Below are 27,710 nucleotides of genomic sequence, written 5' to 3' on the forward strand. Positions count from 1 at the left end.
TTAAGTTCACCATCGCTTACAGTTACAAACTTTGTGGATGGCTTGCATTTTTGGTCAGGATGAAACATATCAAATTCAGGGTGAAATGCTTCAAGGTCAAGGTCACTGAAAGAAAAACAATTATTACCATACAGTAATTTGAGTTCTTTATCACTTTCATTTAACAAAGTCTGTAAATGGCTTGCACTTGACGTAAGGCAGAACTCGCTCATTTTCAGGATAAAAAGGTCCATTGTCAAGATCACTGTAACTAAAAGAATAAAAACAATTTCCAGAGAATAACATTACTTCCACATCACATACCAGCACAAACTTTGTGTTTGACTTCCACCTGGGGCAATGAGGAAGCCTGCTTATTCTGAGAACAAAATGTAAAAGGTCAAGGTCACTAACAATAATGTGTAGTAACTTTGTTGCTCAACATGCATCTAACATCTCTTTGATTTACCATTAACTTAAAATGAACTGTGTTGTCCCACTTTGTGAACTTTGCCTATGTAAATTAGCATAATGGATTCTGCCACAGCAATTTTCTCAAATGACTTAACACATTATCTTGCTATTGTCACCAAATTAGGTATTAGTTGAAATGGTGAGTTTATAAAGAAAACTTGATTGCACCCAATAACATTAGTTTTACATCACAGACCTGGACCATACTTGTTGGAGACACTGTGGGTAATGAAGACGCCTCTTGACTTTGAGTTAAAAAGGGCAAAGTTAAAATCACTAAAATGGCAAGAAAAAAGAAATTTTTGAAAACAGATTTCAGTTATTTACACAAAAGACTACTAAACACAAGGTTCCTTGTATGGTAATCTTGTCCACAACAATGCTTCATCTACACCATAGTTAATAGTTGTCCTCTTTAACAACAATATTTTCTAAAGTGAAATCTTTATATAAAGGAGACTCACTTGATGACAAAACATTTTCCTTTTGAACATATGCAATATATATACAAGCTAAAATCTGAATAAGTACAGAGACTCTAAAAATGTTCCTTAATAACAGGTGTGTTATGTATAATGCTGGTTAGAAATAATAATTGCAATAAATATGGAGACTAAAAATGTCCTTTATGAAGAGGTTCCCCATATAAGAAAGCCACAAATGATTAAAATAAATAAGTAAGCCCATTTGGTACTGTGTAGCCAGGAGTGTTCAGATGTATTATTAAACTCTACATACAGACATACATACATAAAAAATGTCCTTTATGAAGATGTATCCCATGTATGGAAGCTACAAATACTGATTACCATAAATGTGTAAACCTGTTTGGTACTGTGTAGCCAGTTGTGTGCAAATATATTATTAAACTCTATATACATACATACATACATACATACATACATACATACATACATACATACATACATACATACATACATACATACATACAGACAGACAGACAGACAGATATACATACAGACATACATAAATTTCATAAAAAAATAATAAACTATAGATAATTCACAAACTCCCAGACCTATGGGCACTTGTGTCTTGTAAACTATATAAATTAATGTATTGAACACTCCATTGCTCCTTTTGACACAAACACACCTGATTGAATTGCCAATACACTATAAGTCATGCTTGATGAGTCTAAGCCTAGGTGTTTTCACCTGTGAAATCCAGAAGGGATGTTAGTAAAATGTGTGCCCCAGTATCCACTTTCAATTTACTGTTAGTATTGAAACTAGGGTCTCATAGATTAACTTAGTCATGGACTCAACCAGTGGGATATAACAGCTGGAGAGAGTGTTATGCTTAAGAATTCAAGTGCTTCATTACCTTTTAGAAATTTTCTTTATGGCCTCATTCAAAGAAATCCATGGGAAGCATTACATCACAGCTTCAATTCCTTTAGTTTATTAGTAGGAGTTTAAGTTGATTTTTTATTATAGGTTTCAAGATAAACCAGCGAGTGTGACAGTCGCTCCACCTGACGTTAGAGTTTCTTAAAAATCTATATTACCTTATTGCTGATGGATACCTTAGATGTAAGGAGAATGGATGGCATTGACTTTTTTAAATTGTAGATGACTTTGATCCACTCACATTTGTGACAGTGGGGATTTAACAGTGAACAGCGAACAGGAAAGCCAATGACATATAGAGTGAGGAGGGGTTTAGAGGGCACTTTCCCTTCAATTTGTTGCAGATTTTAATTATGAGCCATGTCAGTCACAGAGATGCATTTCAAATTAAGGTAGCCTTAATTGCAGCAATTGAGAAGTAAGAACTGAAACTAAGCCTGTTATTAGAATTAGTGCCTGAATTTAGGATGGACCCGTGGATTGTGGCATGTGGTTGTGTGATATGTGCTCATAGTGTCGTCTAGTGTAATCAGAACTGTATTGTGCAATTATGCAACTCAAAAACTGACTTAATTGGACTTGAAGTACAAGGTCATGATTCAAAGGAATTTCTAGGATACTCAGTCTTCTTGGTAGTAAAATTTAAGGTGAGTTCACCGCTAATACAAATAACCCTTTGCTCCATGACCATATCTTTTTAGTTTTTTCACGTTTTACCCAAAAACGTACTTGTAGTAAAGTCACCCAGTCTTTGAGATCAGCTGTTTTAATTAAGGCACAACAAATTTAGATTCAGTAGCTAATGCTGTAAATGCAGATGAAATCCTGTATTAAAGGGCCTTAAAGTAGACTGGTTGTGTAAAATTAACCCTTCCTGTCCAACTAAAAAATGTGATCATTAAGTTATGATATCACCATTATGATGTAGATTTTAATCTGCATGTAGTGTAGCACTTTGAACTCAGTATGAGATTTGTTGTGAAATGGTGTGGTTGCAACTTTTGCCTGTTACTATATAGTGGAAAGAAAATTTCTCTTTAGTTTTAATAATCACCATAGCAGTCATGTTCCAAAAAAATGATGCAGTCAATGGAAAGAATATGAGACATTTGGAAATCTTTTATGATTTATAACCCACCATAAATCAGTCAAATAGACCTTCTGTTGCAGTACAGATCTGATAATTGTGTCGTATTGAACAACTTGTACCATCTATACTCGCTTATAAGTAGAGTTAAACTGCAAACAACTAATATCCAGATCATTCATATCATAATGTGCTTGCAGATCAGGGTCTATGTTTGTTGTACTGATTACTCCTAACAAAATGCACAGACCTAGATCTGTCTGTGTATTTTATACCAGGGCCAATCTGGGTCTATGCAATTTGCAGTTTGCCTTGTCTTATTTGTACAGTTATTAATTTATGGCAGTTACTAACAAAATACTTTTTATTGTAATGATCCTTACTTAGCCATATTAATTAAACAAAGTATATATATACATGTATGTATATGTATATATATACATGTATGTATATGTGTATATATATATATATATATATATATATATATATATATATATATATATATATATATATATATATATATATATATATATATATATATATATGGCTTAAAAAAATGTATTATCACATGTGTGTAAAACTGTAAAGGATACTCACCTGACCACAAAAAATTGTGAGTATTTTTTTATGGACAGGCATTTTGTGTAAAGGTTAGAAATGTTGGTTAACTTATGACAATTGTTCTTTATGAGCAGTTGTTAATAATATACAGGTTTCTACTGAGGAAATCTATCTATAATCACCATTAGTCTGTTAATACTTGAGAATACCAGTACAGACCTAAAACTTACAGATGGGATGTATGTCTTTATTTTAGACTGAGTTTCTCTTAGAAATCATTTTATTTTTTAATTCTAACTATTTCCTTGACAGAGCATAATGCACATAAATCATGTACAGAGAAAAATAAAATTTGCCAGCATGTGTTTTTAAGGGTTGACCATATATACTCCCTTATGAGTCAGGTCCAAACTGAATCAACTCATAGCTGCAGTTGCATAATGGTCCAGCAGATCTGAGTCTATGCAGTTTCCTAGGTGTTACTGGTAGAACAAAACAACATAGACCTTGGTTTGCCAGTACAGTTTGCAACAGCAGATCAGGGTATTTTGTTGTTTGAAGTTGGACCTAACTTTTAAATGGATATATATGATAACCCGATTTTAGGAAGCATGCCTGTAACCTCGTTATCCATTATCATTTTCAGACAGTTCCAGTTCATCATGAAATTTTGGCATATCAGCCATACTCCCAGACAGTATTTGGGGTTTATGAGACTCAGAAAAGTGTGTTTTGATGTCCCATGTAGGTCATTGTGTGTGACCAAAAATAGCACTGTCATCCAATTGAGAACAAGCTTCTTTTTCTCATATAAGCCTGTAGAAATTGATTGCAGATTCAAATCTGTATTAAAGAAAATGACTTGTCTGTTCTCTTTAAAGCATTTAACACTTACAAAGAAAAAAATAGTTGACAGACTTAGCATTATCAAATATCATCACCACAGACATATACATATGTGCAAACACTCGCATAATCACAGCAAAACTAAATTAAAACATAACCAAGTATTGTGTTGAATAACCATTGGATGGCAAAATGTGTGCTTAATTAGATGCAGTCTTTGCTGCTCTCAGCAGTTCATTTGGGGGTTTGAAGGTAATGCAAGTGTCATTTGTGTTCATCTTTGCACTCACCAGAGACTGGATGGTACAGTTTTTAAAATTTCCCTGCTGGATTATCTGATCAAATTCTGGTCAGAAGTGAGTTGTTCTTGACAACCATAATGTTAGCATTGTCAGATGCAGTTTGACCACAAGATTATCTTGTCTTCACAAAAACTTAATATTCGCCACATTTCAGACTGCCCATTTCATTTGGCAAGGGGTGAGAGGTACATAATATTTTAAAGTTTACTGGGGGCTTTACAGGCAATACAGCAGTAATAAACACATCTGACCAGTATTGGTTTTAAAGCTTTATCAACAAAGATCAACTGTGAAACATGAACATGTGCTTATTATTGTCTTTCAATCAATCTATTTTTGGGCTAAAATCATCTTGAAAAGAATGGGCCAATTGATAGTTAGTATTTTACACATTAAGATATTGAATAATAATACAGAGAACCAGTCTGAATGTCTGTGAAATATATTTCATTGCTGCTACTTTATTGACAGACATCACACATTCCAAAATGACTTATGTCAATGTATGCAATGAAAATCCAATTTCAAAGAAACATTGGCACTGCTCCCAAACTTGCAAAAAATCTTTGATATCAAGGGCTTAAAAATTCTCCTTCAAGGCAATGATGTGTAATAACTTCTTCAACATATATCTAGCATCTCTTTGATTTACCTATGACTTAAAATGGATTGGGTTGGGTTGTTCCACTTTGTGAACTTTACTTATGCAAATTAGCATAATGGACTCTACCACAGCAATTTTCAAATGAGTTAACACATCACCCTAGTTATTGTTAACCAGTTAGGTAATAGGTGAAATGATGTTTGTTTATACCTGACCTTGTTGCCTTTTAATTCACTCTATGACAATCTGCTGTATAAACTGCCCAAGGATAGTTTTTGCACGTTGCTTTTCTTGGTTACCCAAGTTGTTTTCCAAGTTGTGCTCTTTGACCCCATAGACCTAGGCCATATTTGGCAACTTTGGTTGCATTACTCACTGAATATATGACACTTATCCAAATATGAGAATTGTATTTGGTGTCTAAATATATAGGGTAGTCACAGCACTATATAGCCCACTTGTGTGTTGGCCTCATTTTTACATGTTTACTTTCACTTTTAAATCATGACATTTATTTCATTAATCAAAGTGTGGCAAAAATCTCTACTGTATTCTTTGATATTACTCTGAATTTTTTCTTCTTCTGTTTCTCTTCATAAAAAGGTGTATATTAGTTTAAAGTATCCATGTTGCAAAATCTGAAAAATAGGTCACAGTAAACAAATATTCATAGGAGTACCATATATGGGCTCAGCAACATGATGTAGGAGTGCCATACTTGAACTGAACAACATGATGTAGGAGTGCCATATTTGAACTGAACAACATAATGTAGGAGAACCATATTTGAACTGAACAACATAATGTAGGAGTGCCATATTTGAACTGAACAACATGATGTAGGAGAACCATATTTGAACTGAACAACATAATGTAGGAGAACCATATATAGACTGAGCAACACGATGTATAAGTGCCATATATGGACACAGCAACATGGTGTAGGAGTACAATATATGGACACAGCAGCATGATGTAGGAGTACCATGTATGGACACAGCAGCATGATGTAGGAGTACAATATATGGACACAGCAGCATGATGTAGGAGTACAATATATGGACACAGCAGCATGATGTAGGAGTACCATGTATGGACAGAGAAACATGATGTAGGAGTACCATGTATGGACAGAGAAACATGATGTAGGAGTACCATGTATGGACACAGCAGCATGATGTAGGAGTACAATATATGGACACAGCAGCATGATGTAGGAGTACCATGTATGGACAGAGAAACATGATGTAGGAGTACCATGTATGGACAGAGAAACATGATGTAGGAGTACCATGTATGGACACAGCAGCATGATGTAGGAGTACAATATATGGACACAGCAGCATGATGTAGGAGTACCATGTATGGACAGAGAAACATGATGTAGGAGTACCATGTATGGACAGAGAAACATGATGTAGGAGTACCATGTATGGACACAGCAGCATGATGTAGGAGTACAATATATGGACACAGCAGCATGATGTAGGAGTACCATGTATGGACACAGCAGCATGATGTAGGAGTACAATATATGGACACAGCAGCATGATGTAGGAGTACAATATATGGACACAGCAGCATGATGTAGGAGTACCATGTATGGACAGAGAAACATGATGTAGGAGTACAATATATGGACACAGCAGCATGATGTAGGAGTACCATGTATGGACACAGCAGCATGATGTAGGAGTACAATATATGGACACAGCAGCATGATGTAGGAGTACCATGTATGGACAGAGAAACATGATGTAGGAGTACCATGTATGGACACAGCAGCATGATGTAGGAGTGCAATATATGGATACAGCAGCATGATGTAGGAGTGCAATATATGGATACAGCAGCATGATGTAGGAGTACAATATATGGACACAGCAGCATGATGTAGGAGTACCATGTATGGACAGAGAAACATGATGTAGGAGTACCATGTATGGACAGAGAAACATGATGTAGGAGTACCATGTATGGACACAGCAGCATGATGTAGGAGTACAATATATGGACACAGCAGCATGATGTAGGAGTACCATGTATGGACACAGCAGCATGATGTAGGAGTACAATATATGGACACAGCAGCATGATGTAGGAGTACCATGTATGGACACAGCAGCATGATGTAGGAGTACAATATATGGACACAGCAGCATGATGTAGGAGTACCATGTATGGACAGAGAAACATGATGTAGGAGTACCATGTATGGACAGAGAAACATGATGTAGGAGTACCATGTATGGACACAGCAGCATGATGTAGGAGTACAATATATGGATACAGCAGCATGATGTAGGAGTACAATATATAGACACAGCAGCATGATGTAGGAGTACCATGTATGGACACAGCAGCATGATGTAGGAGTACAATATATGGACACAGCAGCATGATGTAGGAGTACCATGTATGGACAGAGAAACATGATGTAGGAGTACCATGTATGGACACAGCAGCATGATGTAGGAGTGCAATATATGGATACAGCAGCATGATGTAGGAGTGCAATATATGGATACAGCAGCATGATGTAGGAGTACCATGTATGGACACAGCAGCATGATGTAGGAGTACAATATATGGACACAGCAGCATGATGTAGGAGTACCATGTATGGACAGAGAAACATGATGTAGGAGTACCATGTATGGACACAGCAGCATGATGTAGGAGTGCAATATATGGATACAGCAGCATGATGTAGGAGTACCATGTATGGACAGAGAAACATGATGTAGGAGTACCATGTATGGACAGAGAAACATGATGTAGGAGTACCATGTATGGACACAGCAGCATAATGTAGGAGTACAATATATGGACACAGCAGCATGATGTAGGAGTACCATGTATGGACAGAGAAACATGATGTAGGAGTACCATGTATGGACACAGCAGCATGATGTAGGAGTGCAATATATGGATACAGCAGCATGATGTAGGAGTACAATATATGGACACAGCAGCATGATGTAGGAGTACCATGTATGGACAGAGAAACATGATGTAGGAGTACCATGTATGGACAGAGAAACATGATGTAGGAGTACCATGTATGGACACAGCAGCATGATGTAGGAGTACAATATATGGACACAGCAGCATGATGTAGGAGTACCATGTATGGACAGAGAAACATGATGTAGGAGTACCATGTATGGACACAGCAGCATGATGTAGGAGTGCAATATATGGATACAGCAGCATGATGTAGGAGTGCAATATATGGATACAGCAGCATGATGTAGGAGTACCATGTATGGACACAGCAGCATGATGTAGGAGTACAATATATGGACACAGCAGCATGATGTAGGAGTACCATGTATGGACAGAGAAACATGATGTAGGAGTACCATGTATGGACACAGCAGCATGATGTAGGAGTGCAATATATGGATACAGCAGCATGATGTAGGAGTACCATGTATGGACAGAGAAACATGATGTAGGAGTACCATGTATGGACAGAGAAACATGATGTAGGAGTACCATGTATGGACACAGCAGCATAATGTAGGAGTACAATATATGGACACAGCAGCATGATGTAGGAGTACCATGTATGGACAGAGAAACATGATGTAGGAGTACCATGTATGGACACAGCAGCATGATGTAGGAGTGCAATATATGGATACAGCAGCATGATGTAGGAGTACAATATATGGACACAGCAGCATGATGTAGGAGTACCATGTATGGACAGAGAAACATGATGTAGGAGTACCATGTATGGACAGAGAAACATGATGTAGGAGTACCATGTATGGACACAGCAGCATGATGTAGGAGTACAATATATGGACACAGCAGCATGATGTAGGAGTACCATGTATGGACAGAGAAACATGATGTAGGAGTACCATGTATGGACACAGCAGCATGATGTAGGAGTGCAATATATGGATACAGCAGCATGATGTAGGAGTACAATATATGGACACAGCAGCATGATGTAGGAGTACCATGTATGGACAGAGAAACATGATGTAGGAGTACCATGTATGGACACAGCAGCATGATGTAGGAGTGCAATATATGGATACAGCAGCATGATGTAGGATTGCAATATATGGACAGAGCAGCATGATGTAGGAGTACCATGTATGGACAGAGAAACATGATGTAGGAGGACCATATATGGACACAGCAGCATGATGTAGGAGTACAATATATGGACACAGCAGCATGATGTAGGAGTACCATGTATGGACAGAGAAACATGATGTAGGAGTACCATGTATGGACACAGCAGCATGATGTAGGAGTGCAATATATGGATACAGCAGCATGATGTAGGAGTACAATATATGGACACAGCAGCATGATGTAGGAGTACCATGTATGGACAGAGAAACATGATGTAGGAGGACCATATATGGACACAGCAGCATGATGTAGGAGTACAATATATGGACACAGCAACATGATGTAGGAGTACCATGTATGGACAGAGAAACATGATGTAGGAGGACCATATATGGACACAGCAGCATGATGTAGGAGTGCAATATATGGACACAGCAACATGATGTAGGAGTACCATGTATGGACAGAGAAACATGATGTAGGAGTACCATGTATGGACAGAGAAACATGATGTAGGAGGACCATATATGGACACAGCAGCATGATGTAGGAGTGCCAAATATGGACTGAGCAACATTGTTGTAGGAGTGCCAAATATGGACACAGCAACATGATGTGCAAGTGCCATATACTGTATGGCCTCAGCAACATGATGTAGGATTGCCATATTTGAACTGAAGAACATTATGTAGGAATGCCAAATATAGAATGAACTCAGCAATGTAATGCAGGAGTGCCAAATGTGGACTGACCAACATTGTAGGAGTCCCAAATATAGACTCAGCAATGTGATATAGGACTGCTATATATGGACTGAACAACATGAAAAGGGAGAATAATAACAATGAGGACTTTGTATAGTGCCTAATCTTTAGATGCTCTAAGCACTTTATAACATTAGACAACACCTATAACATAAAAAATCTCGTATAATGATATGATTACAAAAAACAAACACCATGAAATTAGAAAACATAAAAAACATGCTGAAAATGTAGGAAACATTATTAGGTTTGTTCTTGCAGTTGAAATAGGTGATTTTTAAGGGCACTCTTGAATGGGATCACTGTGTCTTTATGTCTAAGTTCAGTGGGAAATTCATTCCACGTTGCTGGTTCCTGGTATGCACAAACACGTTATCCATATGACTTTGTTTTCATAGTGGGAATAATGAGTATACGATTGTCAGAAGAGGAGTATAAGTATCTTGCTGGTGTGTACACATGGGTGAGGTCGGATAGGTATGTTTGACTGGAGTCTGTCAGTGAAATATAACACAGAGAAAAAATTTTGTGTTTGATTTTGGATCGAATGGATAGCCAGTGTAGGGTACAGAGCAGGGGTAGGTGTGCTCTGATCGTGGTACTCTAGCCATATATTGACTGAGCAACATCATGCACAAATGCCATATATGGCCACATCAACATGATGTAGTAATGCCATATATGGACACAGCAACGTGATGTAGTAGTACCATATATGGACACAGCAACATGATGTAGTAATGCCATATATGGACACAGCAACATGATATATTAATGCCATATATGGACACATCAACATGATGTAGTAATGCCATATATGGACACAGCAACATGATGTAGTAGTACCATATATGGACACAGCAACATGATGTAGTAATGCCATATATGGACACATCAACATGATGTAGTAATGCCATATATGGACACAGCAACATGATATAGTAATGCCATATATGGACACAGCAACATGATGTAGTAATGCCATATATGGACACAGCAACAAGATGTAGTAGTACCATATATGGACACAGAAACGTAGAAACGTGATGTAAGTTGCCTATTTTGCCAAAGTCATGGGGGTCAGATAGTATGTGCAAGATATCACAAATGTCTCAAATCACAGAAGACAGCTTGGTTAACTGAGTACACATTCTCAGAAGACAGCTTGGTTAACTGAGTACAAAAGGTAATGGGGGTGGGGAATTCATGCTGGATGAGAACAATGGCTGTCTGAAAGTGAAGTTGGATGATCAGGTTATATGGGTATTTAATATTTCACTTCCTAAATGAAAGTAAGCTTATGAAAACACCTGTTATAAAAAGTAATGAAAGCAGTTTCTTCCACACATGTTTATGTGCATCTTTGGATGTATTGAAAACAAACAGTATCACCAAATAATAAAATTACTTTCAAGATATAGGTCATGTTTTTTTTTTTTGTTTACTTTTCAGAAGTATTTTGATCAGTTGTGATATTGGAAGTTATCAATACAGAAGAAGCAGAATCAGAATTTCAGTTTGGGTCAAGACACCTCTCAGAGGGTAAGTCTATTACATAATCTCTCAATGCTTGATTGGGTAAGACCTGGAACAACCTAACAGAAGAGGTTACAGATTTGTCATGAAGCTGTTGATGCCCATTTCAAAAGGCATCAATTGGCTATCAACAGTCTGCTCTTATAAATTTCTATGTGGCAGGATTTTAATTAAAGTTGGAATGGCTAATCAAGTGCTCTAAGTGGCAAATAAAGGGTTACTGTTCTCCAACGTAGACTAACACCCCCAACATATTGGGTGGCCCACCACTTTACCAGACAAAATTAGTTAGGGAACCTCTTCTATTATAGCATTCACTGAACCCCATGAGTTCTAAAGGGATATTTGTATCTAAAGGAAATTCAGGTTTGGATGTATTCAGGAGCAATGTTGTAGTTGTTTTGTTATATTTGGTAAGAAAGAATAGATTTTCTGTTTATATTTAGATGCTAATGAAATAAAGTCAGTATATTTTTGAGCTGTAATATCCATCATGAAGTAAAGTGAATGTAACTAGTCCATTTTTTGATAATAAATGCTAATAGTAGTGTGGATTTCAAGGCACCATAGCAATAAAAGGGATAGAGTTATTAGGTTGTGCATAATAAGCAAATATTTGATAAATAAGTTTATGAACAGTGAGTAGTCAATCTTATAAGAAGAGAAGTATAATCACTTTGCCAGCAATGACTCACAGTCATATACAGAAATTTATAGTCCAGCCTCCAGTCTAGAAAAGAATTTAATACATTGGGTGGCCATCTTTAATTTTTTTTAATTATTTGCTTCTGCTGAATAAAGGTCAAATTGCCATGGGATTTTATCCAGAAGAATTCATGTAATGTCTCGTTTGTCCTGAATGAGAATTGTGCCACTTCGACATCCAGTATGGCAGACACATTGACCTTGTTGAAAATCTTGTCATTGCTATTTCTCCTGAATGATTGGTAATACAAATGTGGAGTTTTCACTAAATGACTTCTCTAAATGCCTAGTTGCAGGGCTAAAAATTGATACTAGCAAGTTAAGATTCTGACATTGATTGCAGAAAAAAAATGAACAAGAGGTTTCTTGCTAATTATATTTTGTCATTTTCACATTACTAAAACTACTAAACATGCTAGTGGACATTGTAAATGGACAGCTTTTTGCAGGTTAAAAACATTATAACCATTGAAATGTTAACAGAACTGAAAATAAGTTCATTCCATGGTTTGAGTTGAACCAAAATGAAAATGGTGCCAATCTGATATTCACTATGGCTGCCATGGTTGCTTTCTAAAAAATCTTGTTATTGCTGTGTCTGAACAGAATGTCCTATTAAAATTTGGTTTTCTCCCAACAACTTATTATCATATCTAGTTGGTTCTAAGCAAAATGCTGATATGACCCATAATATGGACGCCCATTAATACATTTAGAAAATCACATTATTGCTACTCCTCCTGGATGGAATATCATATTGGTCACATTGGTCATATTGGTTACATTGTCATATTGGTCATATTTGTTACATTGGTCATACTGGTCATACTGGTATATTGGTATATTGGTTACATTGGTCATATTGGTCATATTAGTCATATTGGTTACATTGGTTACATTGGTCATATTGGTATATTTTATTTGCCAAAATCTCTAGCTGGACCATAGTGAAAATGGTGCCAGTCTGACATCCACCATGACTGCTGTCTTAAAAATCTAGATATCACTACTTCTTTTGAATAGAAAGTTATATCAACATTGGGTTTTAACTAGAAGACTTTTAATGGTGTCAGGCTGGTCCCAAATGAAAATGGTGCCAATCTTGCATTCACTTTGGCTGCCAATTTGCAGATGTTGTTATTGCTAAAGAAAAATAATATCAGAGATGGTTTAAAGACTTTACAGTTAAAAGAAATGGTCTGTTCTTGAATTCCTGGAAATAACTTAGTATCAATGAAGAAAATATGAACTACTACAGAATCTTTTTCATGATAAAAACTTAAACTTTGTAACAGAGGAATGCTACTCAATGTTAATTGTCCAGTTATGTCTCAGAGTTGTGTTTGTATATGATGGCTATAAAGCAGAGTATACTATGTTATTATGTCTCTCTATCCAAGTTGTCTACCATCTACAGCTACCATCCTTTGTAGACAGATATCAATTTTGCACTGTTGGTACAGATGAACCCTATTAATTTTTGATAACTGGGTTAGCTGAAAGAAGGAAAAGGTTTCGACACAATAACTGAGTTCTCCAGTCATCAGCATTTACTGAACTCTGGATAGCATACATTTGGAATAAGGAAGAAGCCTATCAATTTTGGGTCAAAAATCTAAGGTCAGGGTCAGTGGGACTGAAATAGAAGTGGTTTGTGTACAATTACATTAATTCTGTATGATTCATCTGGACCAAATTTAGTGGATGGATTGCACTTGAGGTAAGGAAAAGGTCTATTTGTTTTAGAGTCCAAACATCAAAGGTCGAGGTCACTGACTGAAAAATGAAAATTGTTTCCCAAACAGTTAAATTAGTTCTGCATCATACACCTGGAACAAATTTAGTGGATGGCTTGCACTGATCCAAAGGTCAGAAGTCTCAATCACTGTGACTTAAAGAAGAAAATGGTTTCTGCACAAAAGGCTGAGTTATTGGTCATGCACTGTCATCATAGATAGTTAATTACTTGTATGTTAGGTAAGAAAGTGTTCTATTGATTTTAGAGTAAAAAAATAAAGTCATTTCATAATAACTTTAGTTCCTAACCAACTACCTTCACCAAAATTTGTGGTAGGCTTCCACTTGACGTATGAAAAAGGCCTAATTATTAGCAGGTCAAAAGGTCAAAGGTTAAAGTCATTGTGCCTCAATGAAGAAATGGGTTGTGTAGAAAAATTTCTGGTCTTTTTGTAGCAAGTTCCTTGACCAAACTTTATGAATGCCTTACACTTTGGGTAACAATGAAACCTATAGATTTTGGAGTCTCAAGGTCAGAGGTCATGTTCATGTTAAGTCTACTTAAAAATTAATGGTTTCTGAACATTAAGATTAGAGAGCTATTGAACTTGGGCAGACATATTATGTGCCATACATTGTAATCTTGTTTATATCATGTATTTTGTGAAGTTGCGTTTGGAAATAGCATTTCATGCCTACACCCATTGGCAGGATTGCACTTTGCCACCTTTTTTTTATAATAAAAATGCATTGTTTGGGGATCACAGAATAAGTGTGTCAGATTCTGTGGGAAACACCATCTGTTGTTAAGCAGTGACCATCCTTGACCAACCACCATCAATAGTTGTTCATAAGTCAAGTCCAACTGCAAACAGTATTTACCCTGATCTACCATTCTAACATGCATCCACAGATCAGTGTTAATGCTGTATATTTTACTGATTAATCCTAGCAGACCCAGATCTGCTGGTGCATTGCTCAATGGCAGAGCTGGGCTTATGCAGTGTGCAGTTGGACTCAACTTATAAGTGATTATATGTGGTATTCCCTTATTGTCCTTAGCAGAGAGAAAGTAGAGAGGGTCATGACATTTTACTCATTTTTGTATCATTGGTGGCTGCTACAAACCATGAATTTAAAAATGTATTGAGCAGAATTCTACTGTACAAGCAATATAAGATTATTTCCCAAATCCACAAATGGAAATGCATGCAAATATGTAATTTGTATTGAAACTATTAAAATTGATTACCACAATAATGAATGAATTCACAGTACTCATTAATATAGCAACCTGCTTTTAGAGATCACCTCATTATATAGTCACCTCCTTCTAGAGATCATCTCATTACCCATGGCCTGCTTTTAGAGATCACATCATTATAACACCACCTGCTTTTAGAGATCACTTTCTTACACATAACATTACCTGCTTTAAGAGCTCACCTCATTATACGACACATGACCTGCTTTTAGAGATCATTTCATTCTACAATCACTTGCTTTTAGAGATCACTTCATTATATAACTATGTGCTTATAAAGATCACCGCATTATACAACATATGATTTTATAGAGATCACCTCATTATGAAACACATTACCTGTTTTTAAAGATCATCTCATTATATAACCACCTGCTTATAGAGATCACTTCATTATACCAACAGCCTGCTTTTAGAGATTGCCTCATTGTATAACTTATGACTTACTTTTAGAGATCACTTCATTATTCAGTCAGCTGTTTTTAGAGATCACCTTATTACATAACATACTGCCTACTTTTAGAGAGAACCTCATTGTGCAGCCACATGTGTATAGAGATCACCTCAGCTGTCTCATAGAGGTTTTTTCATAATATGAGTTTGTGAATCAAACATCAGTACGCAAAACTGTATTTAGCAAGATGTATTGTATTTATACAAACTTCTCAATGAAGGTAAGAAGAATGAAATTGCTTTGTATGTCACAATTATGCCATATATTTATCAATCTGGAGAATGCACAGCAAAAGGGCAAGTTCGTGCTTGTTTACAAACTAAGCCACTATAGATTCCTACCATACTTTAAATACAAGCACATGTAAACACAATTCTGTGTCTATACCTACCAGTATATAGGAGTGATCTACAGTTGGTGTTGCAATCACAGACCATGCACAGTATGGAAATTGTGGCTGATAAAGGTAGATACCACATATTGTATCTTAGTCAAACCTGTGTTTGGTAGTCATCTCAATAAAATTGGGATCAAAAAAAGGCAGTTGACGAATGGTGATTAGATTTTACCACTTGTCTTTCATCTCCACATTCTAGATGTAAGACAAATTCTTGTGTTTCTTATGTTATTGTTTTTGTTGTTTTTTTCTTGCAAGTTTTGTTTACAGGAAGAGCCATAGAGAAACTTGTATTTTGCTGACATCGTAATGTTGCAATTAATAGATTTGATGAGCATCATTCACTGTCAGCATACAATCATAAGTAATCAATTATGGTTTGTGTAATCAATTTCGGGGTCAAAATTAAATTCCATGCCATTCACATAGTATACAATAAACTCAGGCTTCTTTAAATACGCCACCTTTCACAAGAGGGTATGGCAGCAAATTAATTGATTAATAATTGATCAGCTGTTGGTTAGCTTAAACTTGTGAACCATCTTGAAATTTGAACTTGTTTCCAACAATTGATACTATGAAAAACTTGAATGAAATTGTTTAGAGACATGTGATAAAACAAGTTAATTGAAAATTAATACACACATAAAACAGTATCATTCTTTACAATGTTGCACCTTTTAAATGGGTCCGGTGGATAGGGATGTAAGGCTTTACCTAAGAAATCTTGTAATAGAGCCCTTTCTACACATATCAAAATCAACTCAGTTTATAGGGTACGACTATTATATGAGTAGTTTTTGAATGTGTATGTGAATATACTTGATGGACCTTCAGGAATTTATATAAATTGTGTGTGTTGATGAACATCTGGGTCATGTCATCTAGATTACCTTCTAACAGACTGGTACTTTTTATCAGGTGAAACATGTGTACAATAGTTTAGGTGCTCAGTCACTTTCACACAGTGCTAACATGTCTTTAGCTTTCCCCTTAAGCAAATACACAAGAGGATGGGAGAGATATTGATATATCTATCAATTTTTTACCTCTTTACCCTATGATGGTAGCCATGTTTTGTTCCTCTGTTTACTCTCCTGACTGCTGGAAATATAGTTGATTGAATCTGTCACATTAGGCTGTGGGGGGGCCCCAAGAACAACATATTTCATCTTGAGATTGAGCGCACTGAATGACACATATTTTTTATAATGGCTATTTTTGATGACAATATTTGGCCATGAAGAAACGCAAACATACAACTTCCCCAGGAAATCTTACAGAGACCAACGTGTATTGGATACTGAGAGTAGTCAAACTTAAACCATTCTGGGGGGCAAAAAATAATTATAAAGCATATATATTTCTTCCTAAGGAGAAAAATTATTATGAATAGGCTCAATCAGCAAGCTTAAAAGACATATAGTTAATGATATTGGAATTCACTCTGGTCTCTTACACAACAAAAATGTAGCAATACAACTCTGTTACTTATCATCTATGTAAGGTATGAAAATGTTCACAATGTCATTTATGAAAAAGAATGTAATATTTACCATGAACATTGTTTTGTAAGTACACAATGTAGTGCAAAATGATATTGCAAAATCTCAGAGGGGAGAAAAAAAGTTGAAAGGGCTTTGTAATTAATTGTAAGGAAGAACTTTATAGAGCTTCTCACTTAGTTGTGGTGATATGTGTCTAGTCAGGGTACCATGCCACCATGATATTTTTATTGCATAAATACAGTATGTACTCACTTATAAGTCATGTCAAGCTGCAAACAACAAAGAGCCTGATCTTCCATAGCATAATGCACCTGCAGATCAGGGTCTATGTTGTTTGTTCTAGTGAGTGAGTGAATTGGATTTTTAAGGTAGCTTTAAAAAATTTCAATCATATCACTATGATGTCTGCAATGTGGCAGTTTATAGTGATGTCTAGCACTGGGGCATCATGCCACAGACATCTAGCATGATGTCCCACCCAGTCACATCATCCTGACACCAGACTGACCAGTCCTAACACTAACCTCTTAATGCTGAGCACCTAGCGAGGCAGCTGTTAGTAACATTTGTGTAAGTCTTTGGTTTGACTCGGCCAGAGTTCAAACCCACGACCTCCCACTTCTGAGGCAGACACTCTAACCACTAGGCCACCGTAGCGGTCGACCCTGATCTGCATTATGTGCTGGCAGATCAGGGTCTGCATTATTTGTTTAAATGGGAGTCCAGGCATTTTGAACTCGGCATTATTTGAAGTTTGACTCAACTCCTAAGCAATTAGATATAGTATAAATGCAAGTGTTGGTGATCAAAATTTTCAATAAAATGTTTCAGAAAATTTAAGTTCAACATAAAAAAAATGTTCATGTTCCCAAAAATGTATTATATAAACATCATTCCATCAAAAGACCAGATTTTCTCTTGTGGTCTTTCATCATGAAGCTCATGAATTGAGTTCACATGAGCAACTTGAGCCTCACAGGATGGAAGTCGATGGAAGGATGGACAGGATGGAAGTCGATGCACTTGACAGGAATGTGTTCCACTGTTGGTGGACACTGGTCAAGATTCAGTCATTTTCATTCAGAAAATCTGATAAAAAATATGTTTTGTTAGGGGCTAAAAAAGCATTATTTTTGTAATATTTGCTTGGCTCATTTAGTTTAGTCATATCTTTAAGAAAAGTGATTGCTCTGTAAAGGTGATCTCTCAACAAATTATTAAATTTGGAAGTTGGCAGAAATTATGTGGCAGATCTGAGAGTTTCTGATATGCAAGTGGTAAAATAGAGACCTTTGCAGCTAGGGCTTGTAATGACACCCCATAAAGTCAAGCAGTCTTAACTGTGTTCTTATTATGTAGATTGATTGGAGTAGATGCTGTGAGTACAGGTAATGCATACCATATCTACAGGTAATGCATACCATATGTACAGTTTTTTATATATATCAAATTGTTGATCCATCAGTCAGTAAAGATAATCAATCATGAAGTTGTAGGCGGTGATAATTTTCACTTAATACAATGGAGGAATTGGGTCAGAAATGTACAGGTGTAATTATCATTCTGCTCAGTAAGTCTATCAATAACTCCCCAATTTTTAATAATATTTTGAAAAGAATGATTTTTTTTATATAGACAATACTATGTCTGGAACTATATCAAACAAGTTTTAAAGTCCCCCACATTTGAAACAAAAGCTTTATTCTTTATGATTGTTTTTGTCAAAGAAAAGTTTGTCAAAGAAAAACTTGTCTACCAATTATACCTGCTTACAGGTTGAGTCCAGCTGCAAAATGCATAGACCCAGAGCTGCAATCACATAATATGCTGGCAGGTCTGGGTCTATGCAGTTTGTTAAAGGTAATCAGTAAAACAAATAGCATAGACCCAGACCTGCTGGCACATTATGCAATAACAGATCAGTATCTATGTTCTTGCACTTGGACTTATATTTGAGTTTAGATGGTATTTAATTTCTGTGTGATAGAGAAGAAAAAAACCCAGATATATTGTTCCATTACACTTACATTAGGCATGTATTGCATGCATATCCTGTTGTTGTACAGGTGCAAAGCCCTTGGTTCCTAAAATCGCATGCATGCATGTCTTAAGATTGCAATGAGTTGAAAGAATATGGTTCATTTTAACACTAGTTAGGATCCATAACTGCAGACAGCATTATGTATTAAAGTATTGAAAGAATGTTCAACAATTGGAAAAATTATATTCTTTAAGTTGTTTTTTTTTGTGCATTAAAATTTTTCAAAATAATAATGTGTTAAAAAGAGGGATATAGATATACTACAAAGCTTCATGTTGTGTTCTTTCAATCCATATTGTCGTATATTTGACAGACAAGTTAAAGTACAAAGAATTTTGTATATATTCTTGACCTAATGGATATAAAAAATTCTAAATTTGTATTGCATTATTTAATTTTGATAATTTTGGTCATAGGCTACATTGTGGTACCACATTATATCGAGAATTTCAATATAATGAGGGCCATTATGGGGAGGGTGAGAAGTACATACCACATGTACTCGCTTATTAGTGGAGTCAAACTGCAAACAACAAAGATCCTCATCTGCCATATCATAATACACCTGCAGATCAGGGTCTATATTGTTTGTTCTACTGATTACTCCTAACAAACTGCATAGACCCAGATCTGCTGGCAGATCTAGGTCTGTGCAGTTTGCATTTGGACTCAGCCTATATGCTAGTACATATGGCAGAGGAATAAGATCTTTTATCAAAAGTGTTTATGAAGCTGACAACAGAACACAAATTTTTTTATTGGATTATATAAATTCAACTGAGGCTTATGTTAATTAATGTATATCATTTGACTTGCAGATGTCAGTACTGTTAAATTTAGCTGTTAAATTGTCTCAGATTGGGGTTTTGCATTATTTTATTTATAATATTTCTGACAACACCGAGATTTTGTTGGAGGTAAAACAATGTAAAGATTTAAAACAATCACTTAAATTTATATACCTTTGAGGACTTTTTGAAAAAAGTTGAGGACTCCATCAAATTGTACATCAAATTCATGGAGGCAGACGGATGGATGGACAGAATGGTATTAGAATATCATCTTCATGGAGGCAGACAGTCATGGAGGTAGACAGTCATGGAGGCAGACAGTCATGGAGGTAGACTGTCATGGAGGCAGACAGTCATGGAGGTAGACTGTCATGGAGGCAGACAGTCATGGAGGTAGACTGTCATGGAGGTAGACTGTCATGGAGGCAGACAGTCATGGAGGTAGACTGTCATGGAGGTAGACTGTCATGGTAATAAAGATCATACTAGCAGGATTAAAAATGGCCATCATAACCATCAGAATTCAGGTCCAAGTACACCTATTTTGCCTTTGCATGAATGATAGAAATTAATGTATAATATTCAGCAATTCTTCATAATAGTGGATCTTAGTCATAAACATGTCAAAAGTGAAAAGATCCTTGAAAACTTATCTAACTATATATTTTATCAACTGCTCCATGATCAGCTCAATGAATGACATTTATTTCCATTTGACTTCATTTAAATACATATTTTAGTGAATGTTTTGAAATGAAAACCTTGCATTTTAGTTAAAGGAAGATAAATGCAAATGCTAATTCAGTGTTAACCTCGCCCTTCTGATTTTATCACAGATTTTTGTTGGAATTAAGTTCCATATAAAATCTATCTAATAAGCTGTAATTAGTTAATTAATTGATAATTGATAATAGTTAAGTCTAGATCGATTCCATTTTTACTGTCATAGATCTGTTTTGGAATAAAGTGACAACATTGATTCTTAAAACTATCCCTTTAAACATGTGTTTAAAAAGAGGAAAGTGTGTAATATGTTTTATTTATAATGGCTACCTTCTGTAACACTGAATTTTGACTTGATTTGAATGTGTAATGTTTTGTAGAAGCTACCTACCTGACACTGAACACTTTTTCACATGGAGTGTTAAACATGGATGAAATATTCCTCCCTCCATTTATTTTAATTCAAGCATTATGATAATAATTCATTCAGACTGAGAGAAGAAACATATGCTTATAGGGCAGGCATTATCTACCCAGATAATTTGTGATCGAGAGTCCGTACCCAGCCACTCAATAAAGACAGGTCGCTCAGTTCTCATGTACAAAAGAAATTTGTCCCACAATTCTACCCTGGCTCCAAGCGTCTGACTTGTGATATGAATATTTTGAAAATTCAGGTAAAATATGGTGTCGCTGTACTTGTGAGATTAGAATAACAATAGAGTGGGAATGCCAGCAAATGGATGTCTAATCCGGGATAACTCACAAAATAGAGTTAATGTGCTGTGAGGGACTAAGGGAATCCATGGGCTTGTTTTGTGATCAAGAGGTAAAAACACACTCAAGGAAGTGCATATGATACTCCAAAAGAGTTCGGTCAGACGTTATTTATATTCATCACACTTACATTATTCTTTGATATGCCATCCAACACTTATCTGGTTCTCCTTACTTCAGAGAGACCTTGAAACTTTTGTCATTGTCAGATTTAGTCCTGTTGATATTTCCATCTATATTTTGGACTGTAAAGGGATTCTTTTATCTCTTACTCTCTTGTAAATTTAAACACAAGAAACTCCACAACTTTTACAGTGAAACTTGCCTTAGCAGAAACCTGCATACAGTGGAAAGCTGTTTATATAGGAGAACATTAATGGATGCCTTTTCTTATCTTTACTTCAATAGTTTACCTCTTTATAATGTACATTATTCCCTCACTATTCATGGGAGCCCTAAAAGTAGATTACCTGATAGGTGAGGTTGCCCGTTATTGAGGTATTTCATACATGATATCAAATAATGTAATAGAATCCATTATGATGCATGCCTTATAATAAGGTATTTCATAAATAATATTAAATAATGTAATATAATCCATTATGATCCATGCCTTATTGTGATGATTGTCATGGTTGGGGTGGCGTGCTCCCAATATTTTATTTAAACTATTATAGAAGTCCCACCCAGGCCTGAGTTTGTTGGAAGCTAAATTTAGTGAAAGAAAGATGTAAAGCTCCAAACCACAAGTCAGCATTGCCGATGGTTAGATGGTTGAATATATAAAAATGTTGAAATTCAATGAATAACAATTTGATAACAATTCAATAATCAAATGACTCAAATTTCCAATTACACTCTTTCCGATTGACCCTTTAATAAGCCTATTGCATCACTTGATTAGCAGTGTAAGATTGATTTCCACCTGTCCTTGTATTTCTACTCATCTGTTGTATCATTTCTCTCTCTTTTTTTTCTCACAATTCCTTCTCTTACTCCCCGACCTTTCTCTAAATTCCTTCTCCTCCTCCTCCTCTGTGACTTTCTCTAGATTCCTTCTCCTCCTCCTCCACTTTTTCCCCCACAACTACTTTTCTGTCAACTTCGACTGTCATGGCTACAGTTTAATTTCTGTCTCCAACTCTTGAAGACTTGGGACTCAATTGAACCAGAAAGTTCTCTGTCACTTAAAAAGCTTCCTTTCTGAAGTTTTGTCTTTCCTTAGAATCTACTTCTAAGTTCTGTCACCAAATTATGAGTGGCTTCATTTCTCAGAGTAAACCCTATTGATCTGCAATCCTTTCAGGTGAAGTATTCTCTTCCAATTTGGAAGGTATCATTCAGGTCAGAATTGTAATCATGCCATCTATCTCAATTTTTGATTTGATATTGCTGTGGACCGATCCAATCAAACTTAGCAGACAATGTACCTCTTGCTGTCTGTCAACATTTGGATGGACAAGAACACACCCTGTTCACCCAGTGGACTTTCCTTTGATCCTATAACTAACTTTTAACATAGAGGTGTGATAACAGCAAGCCTTTGTTAAGTGATGCAATTGGTCGCCTTTCCAACTAAAGTTTCCAGTCTCTGGCTGGTCGTGATAACCTTGCATAAAAGTTCAACACTAACCCCGCAGCAATGTTTAGAGATCAAACACAATGCCGAAGTAATATTCAAGACAGGTAGATTACAGATTATACATGACTTTATAGCTGGGGCTTAGCAAACGTGACACTTATTATAAGGTATTTCATATGTAATATTAAATAATGTAATAGATCCATTATGATGCATGCCATATAAGAAATTTCATATATAATATTAAATGCAATAGAATCGATTATGATGCATGCCTTATTATAAGGTATTTCATATATAATATTAAATAATGTAATAGATACATCATGATGCATGCCATATAAGATATTTCATATATAATATTAAATGTAATAGAATTGATTATGATGCATGCCTTATACTGGGGTACCTTAAAATGGGAGAGAACTTCTCCTGCAAACAAAATGCATATATATATATATATATATATATATATATATATATATATATATATATATATATATATATATATATATTCTTTAACATTCTGAATCTATATGTATGTTTTCTCTTGGTATCTGAATATAAAAAGGTCTTCAAACTGCATGTATGAAACTGTATAAAAAATAACTGACTGGAAAATTGACTGATAACATTAAAGTCACAATCAGACTCTTTTTCCAGACTATAAGATAATGCATAGTGAAATAACAGTGAGGAAGAAGGAAAGATGCACTAACTATAAATTTCTAGATAATTTTTCTTTTGAGATCCTTCATTTCAAATGGGTATGAAGGTCTTGTGTGATCGGCAGTCCTGTTTAATAACAGCTAGACATGCATATAAATAAATCAACCATAAATTTAATACACCTCCACCAAACCATTAATCTTCCATAAGTCACCACTTCCATCCCTGCTGAGATTCTAAATATCAGCTAAGGATACAACACAGGCTCTGTATGACATCTTTGTGAAGTGAGGAGAGGCACCAATGCCTTCTTGAAGTAAATCTTTGTGTATGCTTTGAAATTTGTCTCTCATATATTCCAGTAATTTAATAGATTTAAATATGTGGCTCTATAGGCCAGAAATGAACAAGAAGGTGGAAGCATATACAGACATGAACAATTTTAGAAATCTGTTTAATGCAGATAAAATGCTTTAGTAATTTTGTTGAATATGGCATGCTAGAACATCGTTAGAGTATATAGATTTTTACCATAGTACTTTGCATATTTCAACCCCTGAATGCCACACATTTAATTCATCAAAAATCATTTTATAAGTGATTCACAATTAAATAAACAAAGATAAAATTCCAAGAATAGAAAACATTGAAGCTGAAGGTAAGTCATAAAATTCCAAATACTAAATTATACCATTTTCATTGAGTATCAGTTTTATTTTTATAAAATCTGAGTAAAAAGAAAAAAGTTAAAAATAAATTTAATGATCATTCCTGATCATGTCTAAATTTAGCTGATATCACTATTGTCTATGCAAATATGAACAAGAAAACAACATAAAGATAACAAGCTTGTTCATATTAGCATATAATGTACAACAAAAATCAACATTTTACAGAAGAAATAAAAATATGAAATGTCAAGAAAGAAAAGAAAATTGAATCAAAAAAATTCAAATAATACAACAAGAATACTCCTTTCGGGTCCAAACCATTGTCTGGAATTGGAAGAACTGATGCCTTCAACTATCTGAAGTTCTTGCATATCTCACAGAGCATCTAATACAGTGGGACCTATTCAGCCACCTGAATTTGTTGTTTTTGTTCTATGTTTAATGCCATTTTCAGCACATGATAGACTATACATGGCAGCCAGCATATCTGGTGGAGGAAGAATGTGGAGAAATCCCAGGAAGAACCACCAACTCACAGGAAACTACTGGCAAGCTTTCTCACATACCCATGCTGGCCAAACCTGCAACTTGAATGCACACAAATGGAGGCTTGATGAAAGCGATCTGTAAATGTGTGCAACTTGGCCACCCTCAACCATCTGAAGTGCTTGCACACCTTACATAATAACTAATGCAGTGGGATGTATTAGATGTAAAGGTGTGCAACTTGGCCACCCTCAACCACCTGAAGTGCTTGCACACCTTACATAGTAACTAATGCAGTGGAATGTATTAGATATAAAGGTGTGCAACTTGGCCACCCTCAACCACCTGAAGTGCTTGCACACCTTACATAGTAACTAATGCAGTGGGATGTATTAGATATAAAGGTGTGCAACTTGGCCACCCTCAACCACCTGAAGTGCTTGCTCACCTTACATAGTAACTAATGCAGTGGGATGTATTAGATATAAAGGTGTGCAACTTGGCCACCCTCAACCACCTGAAGTGCTTGCACACCTTACATAATAACTAATGCAGTGGGATGTATTAGATGTATAATTTAATCTCACACTACTATGAGAATTATGACTGACATAATGCTTCATAAATTCCATGTGATAATGTTACAGACCAGATAACAAAACTGAGCAGGAAATAAAACTTGAGATATAAAAGTTTGACACGGTATAATAGTATCATTAAAGGAATAGATCGTATTGATCACACAAAGAATTATTCCGTATTTTTATCCCATATTGATCACACAAAGAATTATTCCATATTTTTATCCCATATTGATCACACAAAGAATTATTCCATATTTTTATCCCATGTTGATCACACAAAGAATTATTCCATATTTTTATCCCATATCCATTTTTTCCACTACTATAACATTTAGCCCTTTTGGCCTAAAATGTATGAAGTTAGAAATAACTATTTTTTCTCACATGGTCTGTATATCCTTTAAAAACGTTCTTGAATTTGAGATGTTGCCATGAAAACTCCTTGAATTTTCCCCCCGTTTTCTTGGATTCATGTGAGAGAACACAAAACATTAAAGCTGAATAAAATATATCACTTTTTAATTGGGGAATTTTGTTATTTATGTAATTTTAAAAGAATAATGAATAAATAAATACATGAAATGGAATAAAATAGGGACACACTATATAGATATTTACTAGATGTCTCTTTGTTGTAGTGGTAATTTTTGTAGTTGTGTTTTTTTCTCTTACTTTGCAGTGATAAACAACTTGCAAAACCCCACAAAAACACAAAAGCAGAGATCGTAACTATTTACAACGTTGAAAGACTGAAAATGTACAAAAGTTTTAGACATGGGATAAAAAAGAGACAGAAACAGTATCAGAATAAGTACATGCAGTCAAGCATGTCATAAATAACCACTTATGGGAAGTGACAAAAATCATTTATAATCACATGCATTTTGTTAATTTCTATAATAAATTAGTTTATGGGACCTTGAAAAAATAGTTGATTGCTTACATGGGTGACTTTAAGACAGGATTGAGTATCTATCTATCCATCCATCCATCCATCTATCTGTCTATCTATCTGTCTATCTAATCGTCCATCCATCCATCCAAAAGCTGGCTTGGGAACCATGTAACCATGAGTGCCAGCACATGGGGGAAGGGGAGTGCACTTGTACTGATACCCCCCCCCCATCCCACTGATTTCACCTTTAAAAGTATTTTGGCCTATATCCATAAAGCTTAATAGCTGACCACTACCAATACACATTTCTCCCACCTGGAAAAAATGTATGTGGCTGCCCTTGCATATAATATTGGTCATTATAAGTAGGTCATCTTCATATATTAGTATATATAAAAAACAACTTTGATTTACATAGAAATGGGACCTATGGAACTAAGTCTTTATCAACAGGTGTTCCTTTTATGCAGGTGGTTCTAGGATATGGAGATGTGGAGCCAATGGTCCCTTGCTGTTTGATAAAAATGCCAGGTCAGATTTTGATGGGTCAATATTTATTTTGGTACCTGTTTTTGTTTATTTTTTCAATAGGTAAATAACTGTATTTATTTCGTTTGGTGTGGTAATTTAACACTACCCTGTTTATATTATTGGATGTAAATATATTAACACTTAAAATTCTTTCCTTATTAGAGTCAAGCTTTATTGTGATTTTGTATGCACTCTTCAAACATCCAGTAAAGGGAACTATCCACTATTTAATTCAAACAAAAATTTGATGGTTTTTATAGATTTTCTT

At 35.4% G+C, this 27,710-nt stretch overlaps 1 protein-coding gene across 1 annotated transcript in view; it reads left to right on the forward strand.

Moving 5' to 3' along the window:
• Positions 1-1,934: 1,934 nt before the first annotated feature.
• Positions 1,935-27,710, forward strand: part of LOC149795761 (uncharacterized) — a 52,058-nt gene continuing 26,282 nt past the window's right edge. Inside the window, exons 1-2 of the mRNA XM_089965667.1 lie at positions 1,935-2,473; positions 11,544-11,633. The gene's annotated coding sequence lies outside the window, so the exon portion shown is untranslated. The remainder of the gene's footprint in view (positions 2,474-11,543; positions 11,634-27,710) is intronic.

This window comes from Sinohyriopsis cumingii, chromosome 7, assembly GCF_028554795.1.
Source record: "Sinohyriopsis cumingii isolate HCF-2022 chromosome 7, ASM2855479v2, whole genome shotgun sequence".
Lineage (NCBI taxonomy): Eukaryota > Metazoa > Mollusca > Bivalvia > Unionida > Unionidae > Sinohyriopsis > Sinohyriopsis cumingii.